At 46.3% G+C, this 27,360-nt stretch overlaps 1 long non-coding RNA gene across 1 annotated transcript in view; it reads right to left on the bottom strand.

The window, feature by feature from the left end:
• LOC137544310 (uncharacterized) overlaps positions 1–26,820 on the bottom strand; it is a 59,910-nt gene extending 33,090 nt beyond the window's left edge. The window contains exons 1-2 of the long non-coding RNA XR_011025813.1: positions 26,716–26,820; positions 23,343–23,423 (exon numbers count right to left, since the gene is read on the bottom strand). This is a non-coding gene — a long non-coding RNA (uncharacterized lncRNA). The remainder of the gene's footprint in view (positions 1–23,342; positions 23,424–26,715) is intronic.
• Positions 26,821–27,360: the final 540 nt, after the last annotated feature.

Raw genomic sequence — 27,360 nt, 5'->3', positions numbered from 1 at the left:
CCTAGCACACCTACCCATCAGATCAGGCCCCAATTTGCCCCGTGTGGGCTCCTGATCACTCGGCCAAACCCTCAGATCCCCCTCAGACCCCCTTCCGATCACCTCCCCAGTGCATTGATTGCATCTATTTTCCCCTCTAACCACCCCTTGAGACACCAATCAATCACCTCCTGTCACCCCCCTAGCACTCCTATCCATCAGATCAGGCCCAATACAACCTGTCATCTAAAAGGCCACCCTGCTTATGACTGGTTCCACAAAATTCGCCCCCTCATAGACCACCTGTCATCAAAATTTGCAGATGCTTATACCCCTGAACAGTCATTTTGAGACATTTGGTTTCCAGACTACTCACGGTTTTGGGCCTGACGGCGAGGTAAGTATATAATATCCATTTGCAGGTACAACAAGTGTTCATTTTGAATAATTTTACTTGATTCAAGTTCCCTTTAAATAGTGTCTCTTACTCTGTCTGCATCTGGTTACACAGTGAAGTGACAGGAGCACGAGCTCAGAGCACACTATGCAGCGGTAGTGCAGCTAGTGTGCGCAGGTAACTGATGCTCGCTCCTTCTAACTAACGGCCGCTCCACTTAACCACTTCCCGACCGCCGTATATACAATTGGCGGCCGGGAAGTGGACGCCGCAAGGACCGCCGTATTGACAATTGGCGGCGGTCCTTGTATGGGCATGGGCGGAGCGATCGCGTCATCCGTGACGCGATCCTCCGCCTCCGCCTGGCGCCGTTCACCCGCCGCAACATCCCGCCGGCCATACGGAAGCGCCGGCGGGATGTTAACCCGACGATCGCCGCATACAAAGTGTATAATACACTTTGTAATGTTTACAAAGTGTATTATACAGGCTGCCTCCTGCCCTGGTGGTCCCAATGTCCGAGGGACCACCAGGGCAGGCTGCAGCCACCCTAGTCTGCACCAAGCACACTGATTTCCCCCCCCCCCTGCCCCAGATCGCCCACAGCACCCATCAGACCCCCCCTGCCCACCCCCCAGACGCCTGTTTGCACCCAATCACCCCCCTAATCACCCATCAATCACTCCCTGTCACTATCTGTCAACGCTATTTTTTTTTTATCCCCCCCCTGCCCCCCGCTCCCTCCTGATCACCCCCCCACCCCTCAGATTCTCCCCAGACCCCCCCCCCCAGACCCCCCCCCATGTACTGTATGCATCTATCCCCCCTGATCACCTGTCAATCACCTGTCAATCACCCGTCAATCACCCGTCAATCACCCCCTGTCACTGCCACCCATCAATCAGCCCCTAACCTGCCCCTTGCGGGCAATCTGATCACCCCCCCCACACCAATAGATCGCCCGCAGATCCGACATCAGATCACCTCCCAAATCCATTGTTTACATCTATTCTCTCCTCTAAACACCCACTAATTACCCATCAATCACCCATCAATCACCCCCTATCACCACCTGTCACTTTTACCTATCAGATCAGACCCTAATCTGCCCCTTGCGGGCACCCAATCACCCGCCCACATGCTCAGATTGCCCTCTGACCCCCCCTTATCAATTCACCAGTGCATTAATTACATCTGTTCTTCCCTGTAATAACCCACTGATCACCTGTCAATCACCTGCCAATCACCTATCACCCATCAATCACCCCCTGTCACCCCCTGTCACTGCCACCCATCAATCAGCCCCTAACCTGCCCCTTGCTGGCAATCTGATCACCCACCCACACCATTAGATCACCCGCAAAACCGCCGTCAGATTACCTCCCAAATGTATTGTTTACATCTGTTATCTTCTCTAAACACCCACTAATTACCCATCAATCACCCATCAATCACCCCCTATCACCAACCGTTACTGTTACCTATCAGATCAGACCCTAATCTGCCCCTTGCGGGCACCCAATCACCCGCCCACACGCTCAGATTGCCCTCAGACCCCCCCCCCCCCCCTTATAAATTCGCCAGTGCATTAATTACATCTGGCCTTCCCTGTAATAACCCACTGATCACCTGTCATTCACCTGCCAATCACCTATCACCCATCAATCACCCCCTGTCACTGCCACCCAACAATCAGCCCCTAACCTGCCCCTTGCGGGCAAACTGATCACCCACCCACACCAATAGATCGCCCGCAGATCCGACATCAGATCACCACCCAAGCGCAGTGTTTCCATCTATTCTCTCCTCTAAACACCCACTAATTACCCATCAATCACCCATCAATCACCCCCTATCACCACCTGTCACTGTTACCCATCAGATCAGACCCTAATCTGCCCCTTGCGGGCACCCAATCGCCCGCCTACACGCTCAGATTGCCCTCAGACCCCCCCTTATCAATTTGCCAGTGCAATATTTACATCTGTTCTCCCCTGTAATAACCCACTGATTACCTGTCAATCACCTATCAATCACCCATCAATCACCCCCTGTCACTGCCACCCATCAATCACCCCCTGTCACTGCCGCCCATCAATAACCCGCTGTCACTGCCACCCATCAATCAGCCCCTAACCTGCCCCTTGCGGGCAATCTGATCACCCACCCACACCAATAGATCGCCCGCAGATCCGACGTCCGATCACCTCCCAAGTGCAGTGTTTACATCTGTTCTCTACCCTAAACACCCACTAATTACCCATCAATCACCCCCTGTCACTGCTACCTATCAGATTAGACCCCTATCTGCCCCTAGGGCACTTAATCACCCGCCCACACCCTCAGAATGCCCTCAGACCCCAGCCCTGATCACCTCGCCAGTGCATTGCTTGCATCTATTCCCCCCTCTAACCACCCCCTGAGACACCCATCAATCACCTCCTGTCACCCCCTAGCACACCTACCCATCAGATCAGGCCCCAATTTGCCCCGTGTGGGCTCCTGATCACTCGGCCAAACCCTCAGATCCCCCTCAGACCCCCTTCCGATCACCTCCCCAGTGCATTGATTGCATCTATTTTCCCCTCTAACCACCCCCTGAGACACCCATCAATCACCTCCTGTCACCCCCCTAGCACTCCTATCCATCAGATCAGGCCCAATACAACCTGTCATCTAAAAGGCCACCCTGCTTATGACTGGTTCCACAAAATTCGCCCCCTCATAGACCACCTGTCATCAAAATTTGCAGATGCTTATACCCCTGAACAGTCATTTTGAGACATTTGGTTTCCAGACTACTCACGGTTTTGGGCCTGTAAAATGCCAGGGCGGTATAGGAACCCCACAAGTGACCCCATTTTAGAAAAAAAGACACCCCAAGGTATTCTGTTAGGTGTATGACGAGTTCATAGAAGATTTTATTTTTTGTCAAAAGTTAGCGGAAATTGATTTTTATTGTTTTTTTTTCACAAAGTGTCATTTTTCACTAACTTGTGACAAAAAATAAAATCTTCTATGAACTCGCCATAAACCTAACGGAATACCTTGGGGTGTCTTCTTTCTAAAATGGGGTCACTTGTGGGGTTCCTATACTGCCCTTGCATTTTAGGGGCCCTAAACCGCGAGGAGTAGTCTAGAAAACAAATGCCTCAAAATGACCTGTGAATAGGACGTTGGGCCCCTTAGCGCACCTAGACTGCAAAAAAGTGTCACACATGTGGTACCGCCGTACTCAGGAAAAGTAGTATAATGTGTTTTGGGGTGTATTTTTACACATACCCATGCTGGGTGGGAGAAATTTCTATGTAAATGGACAATTGTGTGTAAAAAAATCAAACAATTGTCATTTACAGAGATATTTCTCCCACTTAGCATGGGTATGTGTAAAAATACACCCCAAAACGCATTATACTACTTCTCCTGAGTACGGCGGTACCACATGTGTGGCACTTTTTTTTACACCCTAAGTACGCTAAGGGGCCCAAAGTCCAATGAGTACCTTTAGGATTTCGCAGGTCATTTTGCGACATTTGGTTTCAAGACTACTCCTCACGGTTTAGGGCCCCTAAAATGCCAGGGCAGTATAGGAACCCCACAAATGACCCCATTCTAGAAAGAAGACACCCAAAGGTACGGAGTATGGTGAGTTCATAGAAGATTTTAATTTTTGTCACAAGTTAGCGGAAAATGACACTTTGTGAAAAAAAACAATTAAAATCAATTTCCGCTAACTTGTGACAAAAAAATAAAAACTTCTATGAACTCACCATACTCCTAACGGAATACCTTGGGGTGTCTTCTTTCTAAAATGGGGTCATTAGTGGGGTTCCTATACTGCCCTGGCATTTTAGGGGCCCTAAACCGTGAGGAGTAGTCTTGAAACAAAAATGACCTGTGAAATCCTAAAGGTACTCATTGGACTTTGGGCCCCTTAGTGCAGTTAGGGTGCAAAAAAGTGCCACACATGTGGTATCGCCGTACTCGGGAGAAGTAGTATAATGTGTTTTGGGGTGTATTTTTACACATACCCATGCTGGGTGGGAGAAATACTTCTGTAAATGACAATCTTTTGATTTTTTTACACACAATTGTCCATTTACAGAGGTATTTCTCCCCCCCCAGCATGGGTATGTGTAAAAATACACCCCAAAACACATTGTACTACTTCTCCCGAGTATGGCGATACCACATGTGTGGCACTTTTTTGCACCCTAACTGCGCTAAAGGGCCCAAAGTCCAATGAGTACCTTTAGGATTTCACAGGTCATTTTGAGAAATTTCGTTTCAAGACTACTCCTCACGGTTTAGGGCCCCTAAAATGCCAGGGCAGTATAGGAACCCCACAAATGACCCCATTTTAGAAAGAAGACACCCCAAGGTATTCCGTTAGTAGTATGGCGAGTTCATAGAAGATTTAATTTTTTGTCACAAGTTAGCGGAAATTGATTTTAATTGTGTTTTTTCACAAAGTGTCATTTTCCGCTAACTTTTGACAAAAAATAAAATCTTCTATGAACTCACCATACTCCTAACGGAATACCTTGGGGTGTCTTCTTTCTAAAATGGGGTCATTTGTGGGGTTCCTATACTGCCCTGGCATTTTAGGGGCCCTAAACCGTGAGGAGTAGTCTTGAAACGAAATTTCTCAAAATGACCTGTGAAATCCTAAAGGTACTCATTGGACTTTGGGCCCTTTAGCGCAGTTAGGGTGCAAAAAAGTGCCACACATGTGGTATCGCCGTACTCAGGAGAAGTAGTATAATGTGTTTTGTGGTGTATTTTTACACATACCCATGCTGAGTGGGAGAAAGATCTCTGTAAATGGACAATTGTGTGTAAAAAAAATTAACAAATTGTCATTTACAGAGATATTTCTCCCACCCAGCATGGGTATGTGTAAAAATACACCCCAAAACACATTATACTACTTCTCCTGAGTACGGCAATACCACATGTGTGGCACTTTTTTGCAGCCTAACTGCGCTAAGGGGTCCAAAGTCCAATGAGCACCTTTAGGCTTTACAGGGGTGCTTACAATTTAGCACCCCCCAAAATGTCAGGACAGTAAACACACCCCACAAATGACCCCATTTTGGAAAGTAGACCCTTCAAGGTATTCAGAGAGGGGCATGGTGAGTCCGTGGCAGATTTCATTTTTTTTTTTTGTCGCAAGTTAGAAGAAATGGAAACTTTTTTTTTTTTCTTCTCACAAAGTGTCATTTTCCGCTTACTTGTGACAAAAAATAATATCTTCTATGAACTCACTATGCCTCTCAGTGAATACTTTGGGATGTCTTCTTTCCAAAATGGGGTAATTTGGGGGGTATTTATACTATCCTGGAATTCTAGCCCCTCATGAAACATGACAGGGGGTCAGAAAAGTCATAGATGCTTGAAAATGAGAAAATTCACTTTTTGCGCCATAGTTTGTAAACGCTATAACTTTTACCCAAACCAATAAATATACACTGAATGGGTTTTTTTTTTTTATCAAAAACATGTTTGTCCACATTTTTCGCGCTGCATGTATACAGAAATTTTACTTTATTTGAAAACTGTCAGCACAGAAAGTTAAAAAAATCATTTTTTTGCCAAAATTCATGTCTTTTTTGATGAATATAATAAAAAGTAAAAATCGCAGGAGCAATCAAATAGCACCAAAAGAAAGCTTTATTAGTGACAAGAAAAGGAGCCAAAATTCATTTAGGTGGTAGGTTGTATGAGCGAGCAATAAACCGTGAAAGCTGCAGTGGTCTGAATGGAAAAAAAGTGGCCGGTCCTTAAGGGGTAGAAAGCCCTAGGTCCTCAAGTGGTTAACCTGCCCTGAGCCCCGGCGGGTCCAGTGGCTTTAATTGACGTGATCGCCATACTTTGATTGGCCAAATAGGCTGCCTTGTCACTTGAAAGGCAGCCTATTGGGACAATCAAAGCGTTGGGATCACTTCCATTAAAACCACTGGACCTGAGGGGTCCAGTGGAGTATACTGTAAGTTACCAGCGCACGCTATGCTGCGGTACTGTAATAGCGTGCGCTGGTAATGAATCAATCCCAGTATCCCCTACTCTATCTGTATCTGGCTACAGATTGTCTCTTATAGTGCCCATACATTGTAGTTTTTTAATTTTTTTTCAATTCGATAATTTTGTACAATTATTCCACTAGAAAATAAAATCACACAGGTGTTTTTGAGGTACCATTCATGAATGTTTAATTTGTAGAGAATCCGGAAAAAATTATGGAATGTAAAGATTTTTCCAACATGTCCGATCAGATTTTTATTAAAAAATAGGATCATCGTTCGTTTTCCTTGATCGATAAAAAATATTATTTTTGACTTGCATTCGATTCAATCATTTTGGTTAGCCAAATCAAACTTTTTTATTGAACCATGTATGGGCACCTGTCTGCATCTGGCTACACAGTGTCCCTTAGGCCTCTTTCACAGTGCGACGTTAAAGTCGCACGCTACAAAAAATGATAACATAGACTAACGCACAGCAATACAAAGTCTGTGCAACACTCACAGTGCACACGTTGCGGTGTGTGTAATGTGTAGCAGCAATATTTAGAAAGTGCTGCATGCTGTGCATTTATAAATTTGCTGCGTTATGTGTGTTGCACATGCTCAGTAATGTTTAGTTTTTTTAAAAAAAAGTAACACATGCACCGTTTTCGTTCCATCAGTATGCGCCGAAAATGGCGCACCAAGAGACACAAAACGCAGTGCAAAATAACGTCCAATGTCATAACCTACATGCGCTGCGTTAGGGGCACGTTGTGCGACTTTAACGTTGTATCAAACTCAACGTCCCACCGTGAAAGAGGCCTTACTCTATCTGCATCTTGCCATCACTTCTGCACTAAGCACACTGCACTTTATTTATGCACCGTTTTAGGTGCATAACTTATTGGTAATAGGCAAATGGTCTCACTTCTGAATCAGAATTGAATAGTGTAGTATTGCATGTACACTGTGTAGTTCATATATATGTAGTTCATATATAATATTACTATTGTATTGATGTATGGGGGAATTTTTCATCATTCATGTTTATTGATGGTAGGCATTGCTTTGTTAGAATAATATTTTTCAGCGACCTTTACTTTGTTTTTACTTGTTTTTTAAGCTTCTAATGTGACTAATAAAGGATATTTATATGACGTGTGCTGGTGTGACTTTGGTCTTTCTCCTTAGTGTATTCATGCCTTAAAGAAACCCTGTAAAAAAACCCTTTGGGGATACCTTGGGAGGGGGAAGCCTCAGGGTCCCAATGAGGCTTCCCTGTCCTTTGTAACTTGGGGGAATCCAGCGCTGGCTCCCCTGAAAGTCCCTTGACAAGGCTTGAGAAGGGTGCGCAGACGCGGGCAGTATTTACCTACCCTGATCCTGCGCAGACACACTAGCAACTCTTCTTTTGGGTTAAGGCAGAAATAACCAAACCCGATCGGATCCGCTCTACTGCGCAGATGCAAAGGACTCGAGCCTGTGCAGTAGAGCGGATACGATCGGGTTCGGTTATTTCCGCCTTGACCCGAATGAAGAACTGCTAGTGCGCCTGCGCAGGATCGCGGTAGGTAAATATTTACCTCACAGCTATTCAGGGGGTTGCTGCTCTGGTGCCTCTCACTCTATCTGCATCTGGCTACACAGTGTCCCTTAAGCCTCATACACATTGTGGTGATATATTGGGGTGCTTATGATGTAAGGATAACAGGAACATATTCTTTCATTTTTCTGCCTGTGTTCCATGGAGGGAGTGTGGTGATATATTGGGGTGCTTATGATGTAAGGATAACAGGAACATATTCTTTCATTTTTCTGCCTGTGTTCCATGAAGGGAGCTGTGGCCGTTGATTGCTTGGGGCAAGGAAGTGGGTATTGTCTTGACCATATGAGGTGTTTTGAGTTTCTGCTAATGGGATTATCTGCCTGGCTTTTGAACTCAGGAGACGGCCCATTGTCTCAATACACAAAGCAAGCCTAGTCAGGAAAAGTCTAACACATGTCAACTTTTGGTGAAGAAAAACTATTTCACTGTGAGGAAATTAAATTATTGGTGGAGGTGAAAAGCCTCACTTCACAATCTTTGATGTATAGACTGTTACCTGGAAACGGAATGTCTGAGATTTAATTAAAACCTAGTTCCTCCCCTCCCCAAGGAAGTTGCAGCCTCCAGGCGTAGCTCAGAGTATAAAAAGCAGAGGCAGATACCTAATAAAGATCTTCTCTCGGAGGTAGCGAATAGCTAGGGATGATCGCGACTCCTGGTCGAAACGGCGTCCTCCCGTCAAACAATGTTCTAACCTAAGCTGGTAACGTTCTTTTTCCCCCCGTTTATTTTTACGCAAATATCCGTGTGTGTTATCTTTGTAACTCTTAATTTTTGTAACTTTTGCTTTGTAACTTTTTTATACTTTGTTTTTGTACATCTTTTGTATATATTAAGTTCTGCATTGTTCCACGTTTTTATGGAATATTAAATCGTTATTTAATAAGCTTGACTTCTGCTGTGCTAAACTAACACTCATAGCCTAGAAGAGATTGAAGTGCAACTGTGTATAGTCCATGCCTAATTGTATGCTTGAGCAACACTACCATATGAAATTGTAATTGCATTGTGTGGGGGCGTTTGTCATACGTTGGCCTAAAGCGCGCAGCTGACCCAACGTACGAAACACGCCAGGGCGAGTAGCGACAGCAGAGTGGCTAACAGTATCGTTCGGAACGACTGTTAGTGGGTTTCTGCTTCACTACAGTGTAAGATTGCAACTGTGTGTGTGTGGGTGCGTGGCGTTCCTGTATTCGGCCTAAGCGCAAAGCTGACCCGAATACGAAAATGCGGATTGCGCGCTGAGGACTCGACAGCAGATTTAAAATGTCTAGCGAACCGCTAGTGGTGGCAGTGAGAGGTGTCTGAGGGGTCCCAGCCTTGTTTTAGCTCGAATAAGGCTGCTCCCCGCTTGATCTGGTCAAACCCGCAGTCGGGAACCGTAAACGCAGGCGTGCCGCGGGCCGGTTCTTGACATAATTGGCTGGCAGTGGTGGGAACGTTTAGTACATTAGTACGCAGTTTAGCTCGCTATTCTGAGTACTAAAGGCTGGAAGCTTGCTAGAAGCAACTAGCCTACAGAAGTCTACTCAGCGCAGAATCTATATACGTTTTTTTTGTTCAAAGATACACACGTGGTATTTTGCTTTCCCTTCCCCCCTTTTTTCTTTTTCTTTTTTGCAACACGATGGCTCAGAAAGCATCCAGCTATGCAAGGCAAAACAAAGAGATGCTACTCAACCTGTGTGAGCACACAGGCATCGAGACGGTGAGCGGCCAGACGAAGGAGCAGTTGGTTCGTGCCCTCGAGGAGTATGAGGCAGAGCAAGCCTGTGCTTCAACGTCAGCGGATGCAGCTCACGACACGCCAGAGGAGGAATCGCTCCCGCCACAGAATGCGAGTGGAGACGATGTCCTGGACGATCCACCGAGCAGGGAGATGCCATCTCTGGAAGCTGATCTACAGCTACTGAACTCGGCTGATCCTGAACTGCGCCTAAAGCTGATCCTACTGCACCGACAGGCAGAGGAGGGGAGAGCTGAACGGCAACGCCAGGCCGAGAGTGAAAGACGCCGGGCAGAGGAGGGGAGAGCTGAACGGCAACACCAGCTGGAGCTGGCTAAACTTCAGCAGCAGAACCGGTCTGCTGGACCCGCAGAACGCGCAGGTGAGCGAGTCCACAGAATCCCCCTGGATAAGTTCCCCGCTATGGACAAGGACTCTGACATAGACACTTTCCTACAGGGGTTTGAAAGGACTTGTCGGCAGTATGGGGTGCCCCGTGAGCAGTAGGCAAGATACCTCACACCAGGGCTGAGAGGCAAGGCCCTGGAGGCGTTTGTGAGTCTCCCCCAGGAAGAAGAAACGGACTTTGAGGCAATTAAGAAAGCCATTATTGCGCGATACCACCTCACGCCAGAGGTGTATCACAAACGTTTCAGGACAGTGCAGCGAGGTCCTAATGACAGTTACCTGGATCACGCGTGCAACCTGCGCACTGCCTTCCAGCAGTGGGTAAAAGGACTGGCGGTTGAGACCTTTGATATCCTGCAGGAACTGATAATAAAAGACCAGTTCCTCCACACTTGTCCTGTTGAGGTCCGGCAGTTTGTACGGGACCGAGAGCCGAAGACCGTGGATGAGGCCGCGAAAGTCGCTGATGCCTACACGTCCAATCGAGCATCTGATTTTCGGAGGACTACGGCACCCAGCTGGAAGGGAGAAAAGACTGCGAGACCTTCTCCTCTGAGCACCCAGCGAAGCCAAGTCCCGCAGCCGCCTGGAGGTAGAACAGCCACCGTTGACACTCGGAGATGTTTTGCCTGTAACAAACCGGGTCACATCAGTGCCACTTGCCCAGAAAAGAAGAAGGAAGCCCCAAACTCTGGCGGGGCCCGAAATGCGTTGTGTGCCACCAGGAATGCAGGTAGCTATGCAGAGAATCTGCAACCTGTCACGGTTGGGGATACGGTTACCACCGGTCTAAGAGACACTGGAGCAGAGGTGACTCTAGTGCACCCCCAGCTTGTGAACCCCGAGGAGTACATTCCTGGCAAGACTATGGCTGTCAAAGGAGTTGGGGGTGTCACCCCCGCCATACCCACCACCTTGGTCCACCTGGATTGGGGGGCCGGCAGCGGAATGAAAGAAGTGGGGGTAACGGATGCCATCCCCACGAACGTTTTGTTGGGTACTGACCTGGGACGGTTAGTGGCCCGGTATGAGCCTACTCCACACCCCATGGAGCCTGCATCCCCCGCAGAAGTTCAGGACTCTTGCAAGGTACTGTGTGATAATGCTGTGCAAGCGGGGAGTGCTGGCAAGGCCCCAGGGGCTACGGACTGTGTACTAGGAGCCAGCCCTAATGAGTCTCTAGTGCCCAGGCCTGGAGGGGGACACGTTGTTACCCTGAATGCAGATAATGTTGATGTAATATGTGATGTGTTGCATAATGACATGTGTACAGTGAATGCTCCGTCGACTGCAGTGGTGACCCGCAGTGCTCACCGGGCTGCAGCCGACGAATTGTCCACTGAAGGGGCTGATGTCACTGGGTCGGGCTCTTCCACTTCAGAGCCTGGCTCTGAGGACCCAGAGGCCTCTCAGTTTGCCACCTCCCTGGTGCCTGTGGCCGACAGCACTGAGTTCTCCGAGGCTGTACGGCTTGATAGCAGCCTGGAAGAGCTCAGGGGTCTGGCGGACAGGGCACCGGTGGAGGGCGACAGAGTGAGGGTGTACTGGGAGCAAGGCAGACTGTACAGAGAGGTTCTTCCCTCTGAGCCGTCTGAAGTGGAGGAGGCAGACCGGCAGTTGATTGTTCCCCACAGGTACAGGGAGCAGCTATTAAGAATAGCGCATGAGGTGCCCCTGGCTGGTCACTTGGGGATCCGCAAGACCAAATCCCGTCTTGCCCACAATTTTTATTGGCCCCACATGGGGACAGATATTGCCGATTTTTGCCGGTCTTGTGTCGCCTGTCAGCGGGTCGGCAAAGCAGGTGACACAGACAAAGCCCCACTGAGGCCCTTACCCATAATAGAGGAGCCCTTCCAAAGGGTTGCTGTGGACATAATTGGGCCTCTAGCAATACCCAGCAGCACAGGGAAACGTTTCATTCTTACGGTGGTCAATTATGCCACTCGCTACCCTGAAGCTGTAGCCCTGAGCTCCATACGGGCAGACAAGGTTGCGGACGCATTGGTGCGCATTTTCTCACGGGTCGGTTTTCCCCGTGAAATGCTCACCGATCACGGCCCGCAATTCATGTCGCGCCTAATGGAATGCCTCTGTAAACAAATGCAGGTAGAACACATCATGGCCAGCCCTTACCACCCCCAGACAAATGGGTTATGTGAGCGGTTCAATGGTACTCTGAAATAGATGCTAAGGGTGTTTGTTGAATCGCAAGGGAGAGACTGGGAGCGATACCTGCCCCACTTACTGTTTGCTTATCGTGAGGTGCCCCAGGCATCCACCGGGTTCTCGCCCTTTGAGCTCTTATATGGGAGGAGGGTGCGCGGACCCCTCGATCTCATTCGAGAGGTCTGGGAGGGGCAGGATATGGGTCCCGGGGTCTCCATAGTGGAATACGTTCTAAAGTTCCGGGAAAAGATGGACACCCTGGTGGGGTTAGTGCGAGAGAATCTGACTCAAGCCCAGGCCACCCAGAAGCAGTGGTATGACCACGGGGCTAGGGAGAGAGTTTATGAGGTAGGTCGCAAGGTATGGGTCCTAAACCCGATGCGACAGAATAAGCTGCAGGCCGCTTGGGATGGGCCCTATACCATACATAGGAAGATTAGTGATGTGACCTATGTGGTCGCGCTGGATGACCGAGGTAAGCAGCTGAAAACATACCATGTAAATATGTTAAAGGAACATCATGCTAGAACCGCTTGCGCTCTCCCTGTCTGCAGTTTGCTACCGGACGGTGAAGCAGAGGCCCTGGTTGACATCCTGGCCTCCACCCAGGAAACCGACTCTGTTACTGAGGTGCAGATCAATCCGGAGTTGACAGCAGAGCAGCAGGCTGGGCTATCTGATGTGCTAACCCTTTACCGTGGTACCTTTACAGCCCGCCCTGGTCTGACCAGCCTGGCTGTACACCATGTTGACACCGGAAATAACAAGCCGGTTAGATAGTCAGCCTATAGAGTCTCCCTTGAGGTTCAGGCCCACATCAGCAAGGAGATTGAGGAAATGCTGTCACTAGGGGTGATCCAACGGTCGCACAGCGCATGGGCATCACCTGTAGTGCTAGTACCCAAACGGGACCAGACCACTCGGTTCTGTGTAGATTATCGAAAACTAAATTTGATAACTGCGTCAGATGCTTACCCAATGCCGAGGGTCGCCGAATTGTTAGATAAGCTAGCTGGCGCGCAATATCTAACAATCGTGGATTTGAGTCGGGGATACTGGCAGGTCCCTCTAACAGCTGAGGCACGGGAGAGGTCTGCCTTTATCACCCCCTCAGGTCTGTTTGAATTTAATGTAATGCTTTTTGGAATGAAAATTGCCCCGGCCACCTTCCAACGGGTTGTAAATGGTCTCCTGGAAGGTTTGGAACACTGCGCTGTCGCCTACCTGGATGACATCGCCGTGTTTAGCGCCAACTGGAACGACCACTTAGCGCAGCTGTCACAGGTTTTGGGGCACATCACTGCAGCAGGACTAACAGTCAAGCCTAGCAAGTGTCAGATCGGCATGAAACAGGTACAGTACCTGGGACATGTGGTGGGGGGGAGAGCTTCGTCCAGATACTGGGAAGGTAGATGCCATTGTGTCCTGGCCCACCCCCCAAACGAAGAAACAGATTCAGTCCTTCTTAGGAACGGCTGGGTACTATAGAAAGTTTGTCCCCAACTACAGTGCCCTCGCCAAGCCATTGACAGATCTCACCAAAAAGAAGCTGCCCAAGCAGATTCTCTGGACGCCAGAATGTGAACAGTCATTCACAGCTCTGAAGAGGGCCCTAGCCAGCCCTCCCGTGTTGCAAGCGCCAGACTTCAGCCGATGGTTTGTGGTCCAGACGGACGCCTCAGCCTTTGGCCTAGGTGCTGTGTTAAGCCAGGTAAACCAGACTGGGGAAGAACATCCGATACTGTATTTAAGTCGGAAGCTGCTACTCCGGGAGGTAGCCTACTACCCTCTTAGTTGGTTACATCGGGTTTCTGGTGACAATGGAAAATTGATGAGATGGAGCTTGGTTCTCCAACAATATAGCTTCACTATTCAACATAGGAAGGGGAGCAATCATGGGAATGCGGATGGGCTGTCCCGTCAAGCAGAACCAACAGTGTAGGTGCTGGCAGGATGATCTGGGAAGATCGTCTGCCTTGCACCAAGTTAACGGTGGAGGTGTGGTGATATATTGGGGTGCTTATGATGTAAGGATAACAGGAACATATTCTTTCATTTTTCTGCCTGTGTTCCATGGAGGGAGTGTGGTGATATATTGGGGTGCTTATGATGTAAGGATAACAGGAACATATTCTTTCATTTTTCTGCCTGTGTTCCATGAAGGGAGCTGTGGCCGTTGATTGCTTGGGGCAAGGAAGTGGGTATTGTCTTGACCATATGAGGTGTTTTGAGTTTCTGCTAATGGGATTATCTGCCTGGCTTTTGAACTCAGGAGACGGCCCATTGTCTCAATACACAAAGCAAGCCTAGTCAGGAAAAGTCTAACAGATGTCAACTTTTGGTGAAGAAAAACTATTTCACTGTGAGGAAATTAAATTATTGGTGGAGGTGAAAAGCCTCACTTCACAATCTTTGATGTATAGACTGTTACCTGGAAACGGAATGTCTGAGATTTAATTAAAACCTAGTTCCTCCCCTCCCCAAGGAAGTTGCAGCCTCCAGGCGTAGCTCAGAGTATAAAAAGCAGAGGCAGATACCTAATAAAGATCTTCTCTCGGAGGTAGCGAATAGCTAGGGATGATCGCGACTCCTGGTCGAAACGGCGTCCTCCCGTCAAACAACGTTCTAACCTAAGCTGGTAACGTTCTTTTTTCCCCGTTTATTTTTACGCAAATATCCGTGTGTGTTATCTTTGTAACTCTTAATTTTTGCAACTTTTACTTTGTAACTTTTTTACTTTGTTTTTGTACATCTTTTGTATATATTAAGTTCTGCATTGTTCCACGTTTTTATGGAATATTAAATCGTTATTTAATAAGCTTGACTTCTGCTGTGCTAAACTAACGCTCATAGCCTAGAAGAGATTGAAGTGCAACTGTGTATAGTCCATGCCATGCGAGTAGCAACAGCAGAGTGGCTAACAGTATCATTCGGAACGACTGTTAGTGGGTTTCTGCTTCACTACAGTGTAAGATTGCAACTGTGTGTGTGTGGGTGCGTGGCGTTCCCGTATTCGGCCTAAGCGCAAAGCTGACCCGAATACGAAAACGCGGATTGCGCGCTGAGGACTCGACAGCAGATTTAAAGTGTCTAGCGAACCGCTAGTGGTGGCAGTGAGAGGTGTCTGAGGGGTCCCAGCCTTGTTTTAGCTCGAATAAGGCTGCTCCCCGCTTGATCTGGTCAAACCCGCAGTCGGGAACCGTATACGCAGGCGTGCCGCGGGCCGGTTCTTGAAATACATGACGCACAAATGTCTGCAGTTGCAAGCAAGAGACAAGAGACAAAAAAAAAGCAGAGACAGTTCGTCGCCAGGTCCCTCTGTGCGGCAGCTGTACACACGTTGCACAGAGGGACAGAGATGCGGCGGAAGCTGACGCCAAAAGTTTCGTCCCCCCGCTGGAAGCTCCCTACTGGCTGTGGCTAGCTGTCGCTAGTCCGCACATACACACGCAGTACGCATGGTGGACTAGCGACAGTTGCGGAGACAGAAGTTGCCAGCAATTGAACTTTTCAATCGCACAGCAACTGCTGTCTCCGGCGACAGTTCGGGGTGCGCCGCGCCGCATACACACGGGGCAACTGTCGCCCAGACATGCGCGTGGCACGTGTTTGTGGTGACCGTTGCGGCCCGTGAGTATGAGCCTTTATTCCATCTGTGCCTGGCTACACAGTGTCCCTTACCCTCCCAGTATCTGGGTATCTGTATATGGCTATACAGTGCCCCTTTCCCTATCTGTATCTGGCTACACAGTGTCCATTGCTCTATCTGTATCTGATTACAAAGTGTCCCTTAATACATCTCTGTCTGTCTACAGAGTGTCCCTTAAAGGACTTACGAGGCGAAAACCAGTAAAAAAGTTAAATACCTATTGTGCATTAACATTCCATCTCTGCTTTACGTCCACAAGACCGCCGGGAACGAGGTCAGAGATGGGGGCGGACTCAGAGCTGCGCAGCTGCGCTTGCGACTATGACAACAGCGCAGGCGCCGCAAGACCCGGCGGCCATGTTGATTGGGACAGGTGAAGGCGACCCAAGGAATCGGGTCGGGACCCCACAGGAGCCATGGCTGTATAAAAGAGACGCGGCGGAATGGACCGGGGGGGGAGGGGCGCGTATTATTATTATTATTTATTTATATAGCGCCAACATATTCCGCAGCGCTTTACAAAGCACAATAAGACGACAAGGGGAACATAGATACAACTAACAAATGTACAGCAGAGTTCCAAGCAGCACAAATATTGTTACAAGAACAGTAAACATTAGGAGGATGACCCTGCCCTTGCAAGCTTACAATCTAATGGGTTGTGGGGGACACACTAGGTAAGGGGGTGGAGGATGGATGAGGCAGTGATTCTTTGCCTCTGATTACATTGTGACAGAGAAGTAAATAAGGGCTATAGAATGTTATAAGCTTGTCTGAAAAGGTGTGTTTTAAGAGTGCGTTTGAAGATGTCCAGGTTTGGAGCATGACGTACAGGCTGTGGAAGAGAGTTCCAGATAAGGGGTGATGCTCGTGTAAAGTCCTGGATGCGAGCATGAGAGGAGGTGATCAGCTTAGAGGCCAGGAGAATTTCTTGGGAGGAGCGAAGGTTGCGGGAGGGACAATATCTTGAGATTAGTGAGGAGATGTATAGAGGAGACAACTCGTGGAGGGCTTTGTATGTTAGAGTCAGGAGTTTGAACTGGATCCTCTGGGTAATTGTTAACCAGTGGAGAGAATGGCACAGTGGGGCTGCATCGGAAGAGCGTGTGGAAAGGTGAATGAGGCGGGCTGCTGAATTTAGAAGGGATTGGAGAGGTGCTAGCCTGTTTTTTGGTAGGCCACAGAGCAGGGTGTTGCAGTAGTCTAGGCGGGAGATGATTAAGGCATGAACAAGCATTTTGGTGGCTTCTTGTGTGAGGAAGGGACGGATACGGAATATATTTTTAAGCTGGAAATAGCAGGTGGTGGTTAATGAGGCAATGTGAGGTTTAAAGGAGAGCTCTGAGTCAAGTATAACCCCCAAGCAGCGGGCCTTAGTGGTTGAGGTTATTGGGGTGTTGTCTACCGTTATGGTTGCAATTGGTGGGGGTGTAGATAGCGATGGTGGAAAAATCACAATTTCCGTTTTAGTCATGTTGAGTTTGAGGAAGCGTGAGGACATGAATGCAGAAACGGCACGTAGACAGTCGGGGACTCTGGATAGTAGTGAGGACAGGTCAGGAGCTAAGAGATAGATTTGGGTGTCATCCGCATAGAGGTGATACTGGAAGCCAAAAGAGTTAATTAGTTGTCCCAGGCCACGGGTGTAGATTGAGAAAAGAAGTGGCCCAAGAACAGAGCCTTGAGGTACACCAACAGACAGTTGGTGTGGAGAGGAATTGGTGTTAGAGAAGGAGACAGTGTAAGAGCGTCCAGAGAGATAAGAGGAGATCCAGGAATGTGCTTGTCCCTTGATTCCTAAAGATGTCAGTGTCTGCAGAAGCAGAGCATGATCAACCGTGTCAAAGGCAGAGGAAAGGTCAAGGAGTATTAGAATGGAGAACTGGCCTTAGCGTATGGCGTCCCCCAAAGATGTTAATGCACAATAGGTATTTAACTTTTTTTACTGATTTTCGCCTCTTAGGTCCTTTAAATTAAAGGACAAATTAAAAATACAAGATTTCAAAAATAAAATCTATTTTCTAAATTATAATAATAAATAGCAGCCTTTTTCACCTGCATGATGACAAATATAAAATATTTTACATTTATTGGAGGAACCCCTCCCTTTCCTTTCATATTGCCGGGACAGAATTCGGCAGACTGGTGGAGGAGATAAACAACAAAACACAGGCTGCTACTGATGATGTCACGGGGAGGTGATCTCAGCTTGTGTGAGATTTCACATAGACGACACCCCTGTGAGGGAGGGTAGCTGATGACAAACACACGTCAAGAGCTGCTGTCAATTACGGCCACGTTGTCCGCGGCTTACTGCGCAGGGGCAGTAGTTCTGTGCCTGCGCAGTAAGCCAAGGACAAATTAGCCGTGATTGAGCGGTGCTTGACGCAGGCACAGTAAGGACGACCCCAAGGTCGCCTGCACAGCGTGCGGGGAGCCCAAGGCGGAGGCGGAGAGCAGAGCGATCAGCGTGGGACAGTCGGCTGCAAGGGGCTGGAGAAAGCCCCAGGTGAGTAAATCTGATTTTTTTTCTGATGATTCCTTTATGCTGCTTACTCACCGCTCGATGGGTCCAGAGACGTCCCCTTGACGATGGTCGCTAGCGACGCTTCTTACTGTTGGCGGGTTAAAGTGCGAGGTCACGTGACGTACACGGCGGTGCAAGCAAGACTTCCACAATCGCGGTACTTTGCATGGTGTCATCAGGGATCTCAAAGATCCAATCCACCGTGTGTCAGTCCGTCATCATTGGTGCGACGCTAGAAGATGTTCACAATTGTGCGCCTGTACCCATCTCGCAACGTCGCTTAAAAATCGCCGGTCATCAGGAAAATCGCCGGGTGGGTACGAAGCTTTACTCTCTCTGTCTCTGAATACACAGTCTCCCATAATCTATCTTTATCGGCTACACAGTGTCCCTGACCCTATCGTTACTGGCTATGCAGTGTCCCTTGCCCTATCTGTATCTTGCTACACAGTGTCATTTACATTTTCTGTCCATTCTTGTTTGCATTGAGTTGAAGGAACTACAGGCAGGGGTAGTAATCAATCAGTTTCCATAGCTAGCAAGCATGGTAGGATCAATATTTGATCAGATTTCTGCCGTTGTGTAATCAACTTTGAGTGGAGGAAGGTAAGAAAATGGCTGAAATTTCCAGATTTATTTTTTTTTGAACCGGGAAATATTGATCATACCTAATGTCATCCAATATGTGTAATAACTAATATAACTTTTTTCTGGAAATCTTTTTGTATATCTTAATGTATTCCCCAGCAGAAAAATGAATATTCCAATGCAATGCATGTCAGGCCTGAGTGTATTTTGCTACAGTTTTATTAAGCCCAAAAGTTCAGAACATTATACAACGGGTGTGATTTTTGAATATTAATTTATGCTTATAATGAAGTACAAATACTTATTCTTGGTATGTGACTTATTTTTTAATCCCGATTCCCTGCACTCATTGCAATTGACTGACCAGTTTAAGTAACCCCTAACCCCATCTCAAGATCCCCCAGTGGGACATGTGCCATGTATTGAAAACCTAGGACCAAGTTAATACACACCTACCCACACTTGAAATGTTTTTCAAATAAGTCTAAAGTATGTGTCTCTTTCAGTTTTTATACATCTTAACAGGGCTGTGGAGTCGGTCCAAAAATCCACCGACTCCGACTCCTCAGTTTAGGTTTCCCCCTACTCCGACTCCGACTCCTCGACTCCGACTCCTCTAATTTGCATATTACAATTTTGTTGATTAAAAGTATGTAACATGAAATTCGTCTCTTAACTGCCAACGCTTAGGCATTTTACAAGACAACTGAAGTGAGAAGGATATGTAGACTACTATATTTATTCCCTTTAGACTAAAACTAGTCCTTGGTAAGAGTACTTGTAAAAGGTACAAACCGGAACAAAGAACATTTATCAGGCCCTAGGCAATGTAATTGTGGATACATGTAAGAATGATATGCAGATACTCTGCGGGGGAATGAGGAGATTGTAAACAGACAACACCTCTGTGTTCAATGTGCACAGCATTCTCAGTGGATTCCCTGCAGCTCTGTGGGGAGTGCATATGTAGAGTATAGTACTACTGTGTAACAAAGTAAACCTGAGACAGATGAAATTAAAGTTTTATACATACCTGGGGCTTCCTCCAGCCACCTTCAGGATAATCAGTCCCTCGTTGTCCTCCTCCACCACCTGGATCTTCTGCTATGAGTCCAGGTACTTGAACCAGTCTGGCGTAGTGCGCATGCACACACTCCGCCGCCAGGAGCATACTACACCTGTGCAGCACTATTGCGCAGGTGCAGAATGTTCCTGGCTGTGGGAGCGGCATGCGGCCGGACAGCGCTGACTGGCTGAATTACCAGGACTCATAGCAGAAGATCCGGGTGGTGGAGGACAGCGAGAGACTGATTAGCCTGAAGGGGGCTGGAGGAAGCCCCAGGTATGTATAAAACTTTACTTTTCATCCGTCTCAGTTACCCCTTAATTTGTAGTCACCAAACCAAATTTTAACAACATATTAAATTATTTGATTTCATCAGCAAAGAGAGTCCATACATTTGCATAAACCAGCATCAATGCAGAATTATTTCCATCTCATTGACCATCTCTATTAGTGACACAGCTACACATCAGGCTTTATTCTTACAGCATAGATGTTATTTAGTATATATAAGAGATTCCTGTGTACACATCATATATACAGTCACAATCAGATATGTATATCTGACCTTAAAAATACGGGGACTGCTTTATTGAAGCAGCACAAGTAACTCATTTTGATTGGTTTATTTCATTTTTGTGGACTAAGCATAGCTATTACTGTATATATACTGTATATATACATTATTTTTAATGACTATTATCTGAGAAATAGAACATTTTATCATATTCTCTATTTTAATTACAGTTACAAATGCATTAGGAGTCGGAGTCGGTGCATTTTTTCCCGACTCCGACTCCAGGCACCCAAAATTGCCCGACTCCACGACTCCGACTCCACGACTCCGACTCCACAGCCCTGCATCTTAAAGCCCAACTCTGGGGGGAAATATAGTTTAGGAAAGTGCAGACAGAGGTGAAACCTGTCCAGGAATTTTACTGGTTTCTGTGTAAATATCTGGGAGATGTTCCACCATCTTTCTGCAGGAAAACAGGTTTTATTTGTTGCTGGTTTCTTTCCTATTTGAAAAAATCTTACCAAAGTAAGATGTGGGGGACAAAGAGCAATACAAATTAATGTTCTTAAATCTTTCCATTCTGAACTACTACTGTCCTGCTCTCCTTATTGTGAACAATAATTCAACAGGTAATTTACTCGCCCTTCAATAACCACACTGTGAAAGTTCCAGTAACTTGTTTAACCACTTAATGTTTTAGTACAGTATATCTACGACCCTAAAAACTTCATCTTAGCCTCAGAAGCGTAGATATACGTAGAACACCGCGATCGCCGCTGTGCGCACTCCCGTTCACTTGTGTGTGTGCTCACATGCTGTTTCTCGCCACCACCTGTTAGCCCGGAGATCAATGCATGGGAACCCTTTCATTGATCTAGCTCCCTGTGTCAATGATTGCGGCATCAATGAGATGCCTGCAGTCAATTGTAAACACTACAAGTTACAATTACATGCATTACGTCCTATTTGCAGACTAAAAGCACGTGCAGGAAGCTAATGAGTAAGGACATCTTGTGGCCAAATAGTAAAATTACACCTACATACATTTATTTTAATAAAAGATCTACACATCATTTTGTAACGATTGGTGTCAGCAACACAGATTTTTCTGATTATTGGTGATCTGCAGTATCACCAATAATACAGATGCTATACCTGATTATGTGATGATCTGCAGAATCACCAATAATACTAGTATAGCTAGACACAGGACACCTAATGTGGTATTGTGTTTGGTGCAACAGTAATTGGAGAAGTTATTTCCCGAGGAGCGGGAGATACAGACACTACTGCAGCCAAGGATTCCCTGAGGAGCAGGGAATTCAGATTGTACTGCAGCCAATGGACACCTGGGGAGCAGGGATCACTGACTGTGCTGCAAGGGTTGTCACTGGTGGAATGAGTGATTATAACAGTGCTACAGCCAAGGATTCCCTGAGGAGCAGGGAATCAGACTGTACTGCAGCCAGTGGACCCCTGAGGGGCAGGAACCACTGACTGTGCTGCAAGATGATCTCCTGAGGAGCAGGTGATCATAGGACTCTGCTAGCAGCTAACAGACACCTGAGGAGCAAGTGTCACAGACAGTACAGCCAGGTTGTTCACCTAAGGTTTAGGTGACAGCCCTTAAGAATTCCCTCACTAGTGGCAAGACCCACTAGTGAGGGCAGAAAGGTCAGACAAGCAAGGTCAGCAACGTACGGACAGATAAAGTACAGAGGCGGAAGACTGATTCGGTATCAAGGTACAGGCAGTGTCGGCAACAGTTATCAGATAGGCAAAAGTACCGAATCAGTAAGCAAGAGGGTAGTCAGGAAAGCGAGAGATCATAACAGATAAACAATAGTAATATAACAATCCTAGTCTAGGTGTGAAGTCCTTGGTTTCAACACCTGGGAACTAGACTAACAGATTAACAGTAGCAATATCCTAGTCTAGGTGTGAAGTCCTTGGTTTCAACACCTGGGAACTAGACTAAAGAATGGTACACAAGTCTTACAATACAATAGTACTTCAAAGCTATCAACGGAATCTGACTAAGTGTGAATTCCTAGCTCCGGCTGGTTCTAACACATTGTAAGATCTGACTAGGGTCTGAGTGCTCACACGTAAGCCTTTGCAACAGCAGACAACTCGCAACTGACGGGCAAGTCCTATAAATATCCAGAGCGCTCCACAGCGCCGCCCCAGTCACTCAGCCAATCCGGACCATAGCTGGAGTCAGCTGACCGGCTTGATCAGCTGACTCCCCTTCTACTAGCATAAAGGTCCTGTTACCTGGCGCGCGCGCGCGTAGCTCTCAATCTGTGTGCACTAGAAGGACCAGGCGAAAAAGCAGCATGTAGCTGCGTGGCAGAAGCCGCCGGCTGGAACGCGGAGATGGCCGCCATGCCGCTTGCCCATGCGGCGGCATCTCCACTATTCATTACACATTTAAAATTAACTCCTTGCCTCCCACACTCTCCCATAAATACCCAAATAAAACTTTTGCATAAAAAAATTACAATTAAAAAAAAAATAGTTGCCTTAGGGACTGTACTTTTCTCTGTCAGGAGGGTATATTACTGTTATTTTTTTAATTATGGGCTTGTAAATAAGTGATGGACGCAAAACTGAATAAATGCACCTTTATTTCCAAATAACATTTTGGTGCCATATATTGTAATAGGGACATAAACCATAGTACATAAAAATGTTTCACTTACCTGGGGCTTCTACCAGCCCTCCGCAGCTGTCCTGTCCTGCGCCAGTCCTCAGCGGTCCTCAGTCCTCCTGGTTTAGGTTCCCTTTAAAGGGTGTAATAACCGGGACAAACAGGCAAATAAAATATGTGGGTTTTAATTACGGTAGCATGTATTGTTTTAAAACTATAGTGGCCAAAAACAGAGAAATAATGTTTTTTTTCCCACTTTTTTCTTAAAGGGACTCCGAGCAGTGCTGAAACTATGGAAAGATGGATATCATTTTAAAGCTCTCTTTCTCCTCTTTCCAATTATATATAAACCGCCGCCCTACGCCTTTTAGTTTTCGCTATTTTCGCGATCGAAAGTGCCGCAGCCGCGAATTCGATCGCGAAAATAGAGAAAACTAAAAGGCGTAGGGCGATGATTTAGGTATCGTCGGAAAGAGGAGAAATAGAGCTTTAAAATGATATCCATCTTTGCATAGTTATATTGTATTACACAGGGCGACTTTTTCTTAAAGTCAGCAGCTCCATTCAGCAGAAAAAGTCGCCCTGTGTAATACAATGTAACTATGGAAAGATGGATATCATTTTAAAGCTCTCTTTCTCCTCTTTCTGGCGACACCTAAATCGTCACCCTACGCCTTTTAGTTTTCTCTATTTTCGCGATGGAAGTCGCGGTTGCGGCAATTTCGATCAGGAAAATAGCGAAAACCAAAAGGCGTAGGGTGGTGGTTTATATATCATTGGAAAGAGGAGAAATAGAGATTTAAAATGATATGCATCTTTCGATAGTTTTTGCGCTGCTCAGAGTCCCTTTAATATTACCATTATAATGCATTTAGAATAAAATAATTCTTATCAAAATGTACCACCCAAAGAAAGCCTGATTGGAGGTGGAAAAAACAAGATATAAATCATTTAGTTATTGGTGAATAAATGGGAGGAGCGCTGAAATATGAATTGCTCGGATGCATAAAGTGAAAATACACTGAAGGCTGAAGTGGTTAAAGTGAATGATCAAAAGAAGGTAAAACTGAAAATACAGACAAAAGAATAGTATTAGACCATACATTCAATGCAATGCAAAAGTTGATTAATACAATAAAGCATATGCAAAGGAACTGATATGCATGATAACACAGTGTGTAACCTCTGACATAGAATGATTGCTGCAGATCAGGCAAACATCACATTAGGAACTTTGGATCAGAACATGCATACCTCCCAACTTTTGGAGCAAGAAAAAGACACACCTAGACACACCCCTGGAACACCTTTAACCATGCCCCAATTTTTCAAAACCACGCCCTCCCCTACACCGTTTCTCCCTACCTCCTATGCAGAGAATGGCGCACGGAGCGATAGTAGGCAAGTTATTTAAAGAATAATCACAGCACACATATTAAAGAGAATCAATTAAGAGTAAACAGCATCACATGAAGAGTTATGAATACATTAAAGAGACTCCGTAACAAAAATTGCATCCTGTTTTTTATCATCCTACAAGTTCCAAAAGCTATTCTAATGTGTTCTGGCTTACTTTATACTATCATTGTCTCTGTAATAAATCAATGTATCTTTCCCATGTCAGACTTGTCGGCCTGTGTCTGGAAGGCTGCCAAGTTCTTCAGTGTTGTGGTTCTGCTATGAACTCCCCCCTCCAGGCCCCTCTATGCACACTGCTTGTGTGTTATTTAGATTAGGGCAGCTTCTCTCTTCTCTCTTATCTTTTACAAGCTGGATAAATCGTCCTCTGAGCTGGCTGGGCTTTCACATACTGAGGAATTACAAACAAGGGCAAAGCTGTTTGCAGGAAGAAAAGAGCAGCCTGAAACTTCAGTGCATGGGGGAAAGAAACACACAAATGATCTCTTGAGATTCAAAAGGAATGCTGTATACAGCCTGCTTGTGTATGGATGTATTTTCTATGTGTGGACATACTGTACATCAACCTACTTCCTGTTTTAGTGGCCATTTTGTTTGTTTACAAACAAACTTTTTAAAACTGTTTTTAACCACTTTTAATGCGGCGAGGAGCGGCGAAATTGTGACAGAGGGTAATAGGAGATGTCCCCTAACGCACTGGTATGTTTACTTTTGTGCGATTTTAACAATACAGATTCTCTTTAAAGAGAACCCGAGGTGGGTTCTAAGAACGCTATCAGCACACAGAGGCTGGGTCTGCATATACTGCCCAGCCTCTGTTGCTATACTGCAGCCCCCCAGGCCCCCTCTGCGCTCTGCTTGCCCCCATAAATCAAACGCCGAGCTAGCGACACACAGCGTGTCGCAGCCAGCGGTTTACCTTTGTAAGTGTCAGTCTCGCCGCTCCCCCACCTCCTCCATAGCACCAGTCCCCGTCTGCGTCCCGTCCCTCCAATCAGCGGGAAGGGAAGGGACGCAGTCGGGGAGCGGTGCTATGGAGTAGACGGGGAAGAGGCAGAGAGTGACACTTCCAAAGGTAAACAGCTGGCTGCGACTCGCTGTGTGTCACTAGCACGGCGTTTGAGTTATTGGGACAACAGAGCGCAGGGGAGGCCTGTGGAAGGAACTGTATAGCAAAAAAGGCTGGGCAGTATATGCAGACCCACCCTCTGTGTCTGTGCTGATAGCGTTCTTAGAACCCACCTCGGGTTCTCTTTAACTAAGAAAATAAGGACTGAAATGTGTAAAATTTTAAATACTTTATTTCTTGCTAAAAACTCCACGTATCAGAAATGTTAACACAGTGCCTCAAAGTGCAAAACTCTAGTCCCAGGACTGTAAATGCATAAAATTGCACAACCAACCCTCATTAAGGATCTTGTACCACAGTATGGGTTATTAATAAGAGAAATAACACAGACAAAAGCAACCAATATGATTGATACATATAGGCTTTTTAGCACATCACCAGCATATTGAAAGATATGATTTCTATCTTTCAACTCAGATGCTCTGTTCAAAGACATTCCTTGATGAGTCTGTAGTTTTATGTTGTGCTGCTGATGAAATTCAGTGTGAGGGAATGCTGCAGAGTGTGATGTGAAGCATGTATTGTAGTGTTTTCTGCAAAAACTCTGAGCAATGAATCCGTTAACTGCAAACTCTACTGCTCAGTGAAGAGGTCGGACATTTGCTCAGTTCCCCTGACAAAGGCTGCAAAACGTTTTTTAGTGTCCAAGCGAAAACGTGACAGTTGGAAGGTCTGGAACATGTCCAACTGCCAAATATAAAAGGCATTATGAATGAATCTGAGTAGAGAGCAAATACACAGATCTCAAAGCATATGACAGGTATCTCCTAACATATATGAGCTATGACCTAGCTATAAAGCTCTAACAAAATGCATGTTGACAACAAAATATGCATTCTGCAGTATTGCTATAGGTGAATGATAAGGTTTGACATACCAACAATGCTTGGATTGGCAAGGATGGATGGATGCAATATGGATGCAACAATATAGTGGAAATATGGCTGTGGGCATACAGAACAATCTGCTACCTGATCACAGAGGCTCTACTTCCTGGTATGTCACATGACTTCTGGATGATACACAAAAGAATTAATGCTATTTTAAAGGTGTCCACTAGGGGGAGTAGAATTTAACTATATTGATTAACATAATCTGGCTGTTGACAGACAGTACAAATACAAAATATTTTTGTAGAATTTTGCTTTAACATTTTGTATTTTCAAATAAAAACATGAAATGGTAATAACAAACTCACCTTTCTCATCCAGCATTTCCAGGTCTCACACTAGCTGTCTCTGTGGGCTGCTTCTGTGAAAATACTACGACTGCCTGTGCATTCAGTGAATATAGAGCAGGCTGGCAGCATGCAGCAGTCACCCCCCACTTCCACCATCAGTGAATCATCAAGCTGCAAAGAAAACATGGCACTATCTGTCTTTCTGCAGGGACAGTGCCTATTCATGTGATGTGTAATAAATGGCATGTTCTGCTAAATACCCATTATTTATATGCATTTCCTGGTTTTCAAGATGAAAGAACAATGTTATCCGTGTCACACACAATTACTGAAATAAGACTG

The sequence above is a fragment of the Hyperolius riggenbachi genome, chromosome 2, assembly GCF_040937935.1.
Source record: "Hyperolius riggenbachi isolate aHypRig1 chromosome 2, aHypRig1.pri, whole genome shotgun sequence".
Taxonomy (NCBI): domain Eukaryota; kingdom Metazoa; phylum Chordata; class Amphibia; order Anura; family Hyperoliidae; genus Hyperolius; species Hyperolius riggenbachi.
This window is presented reverse-complemented; position numbering and strand designations above follow the sequence as displayed.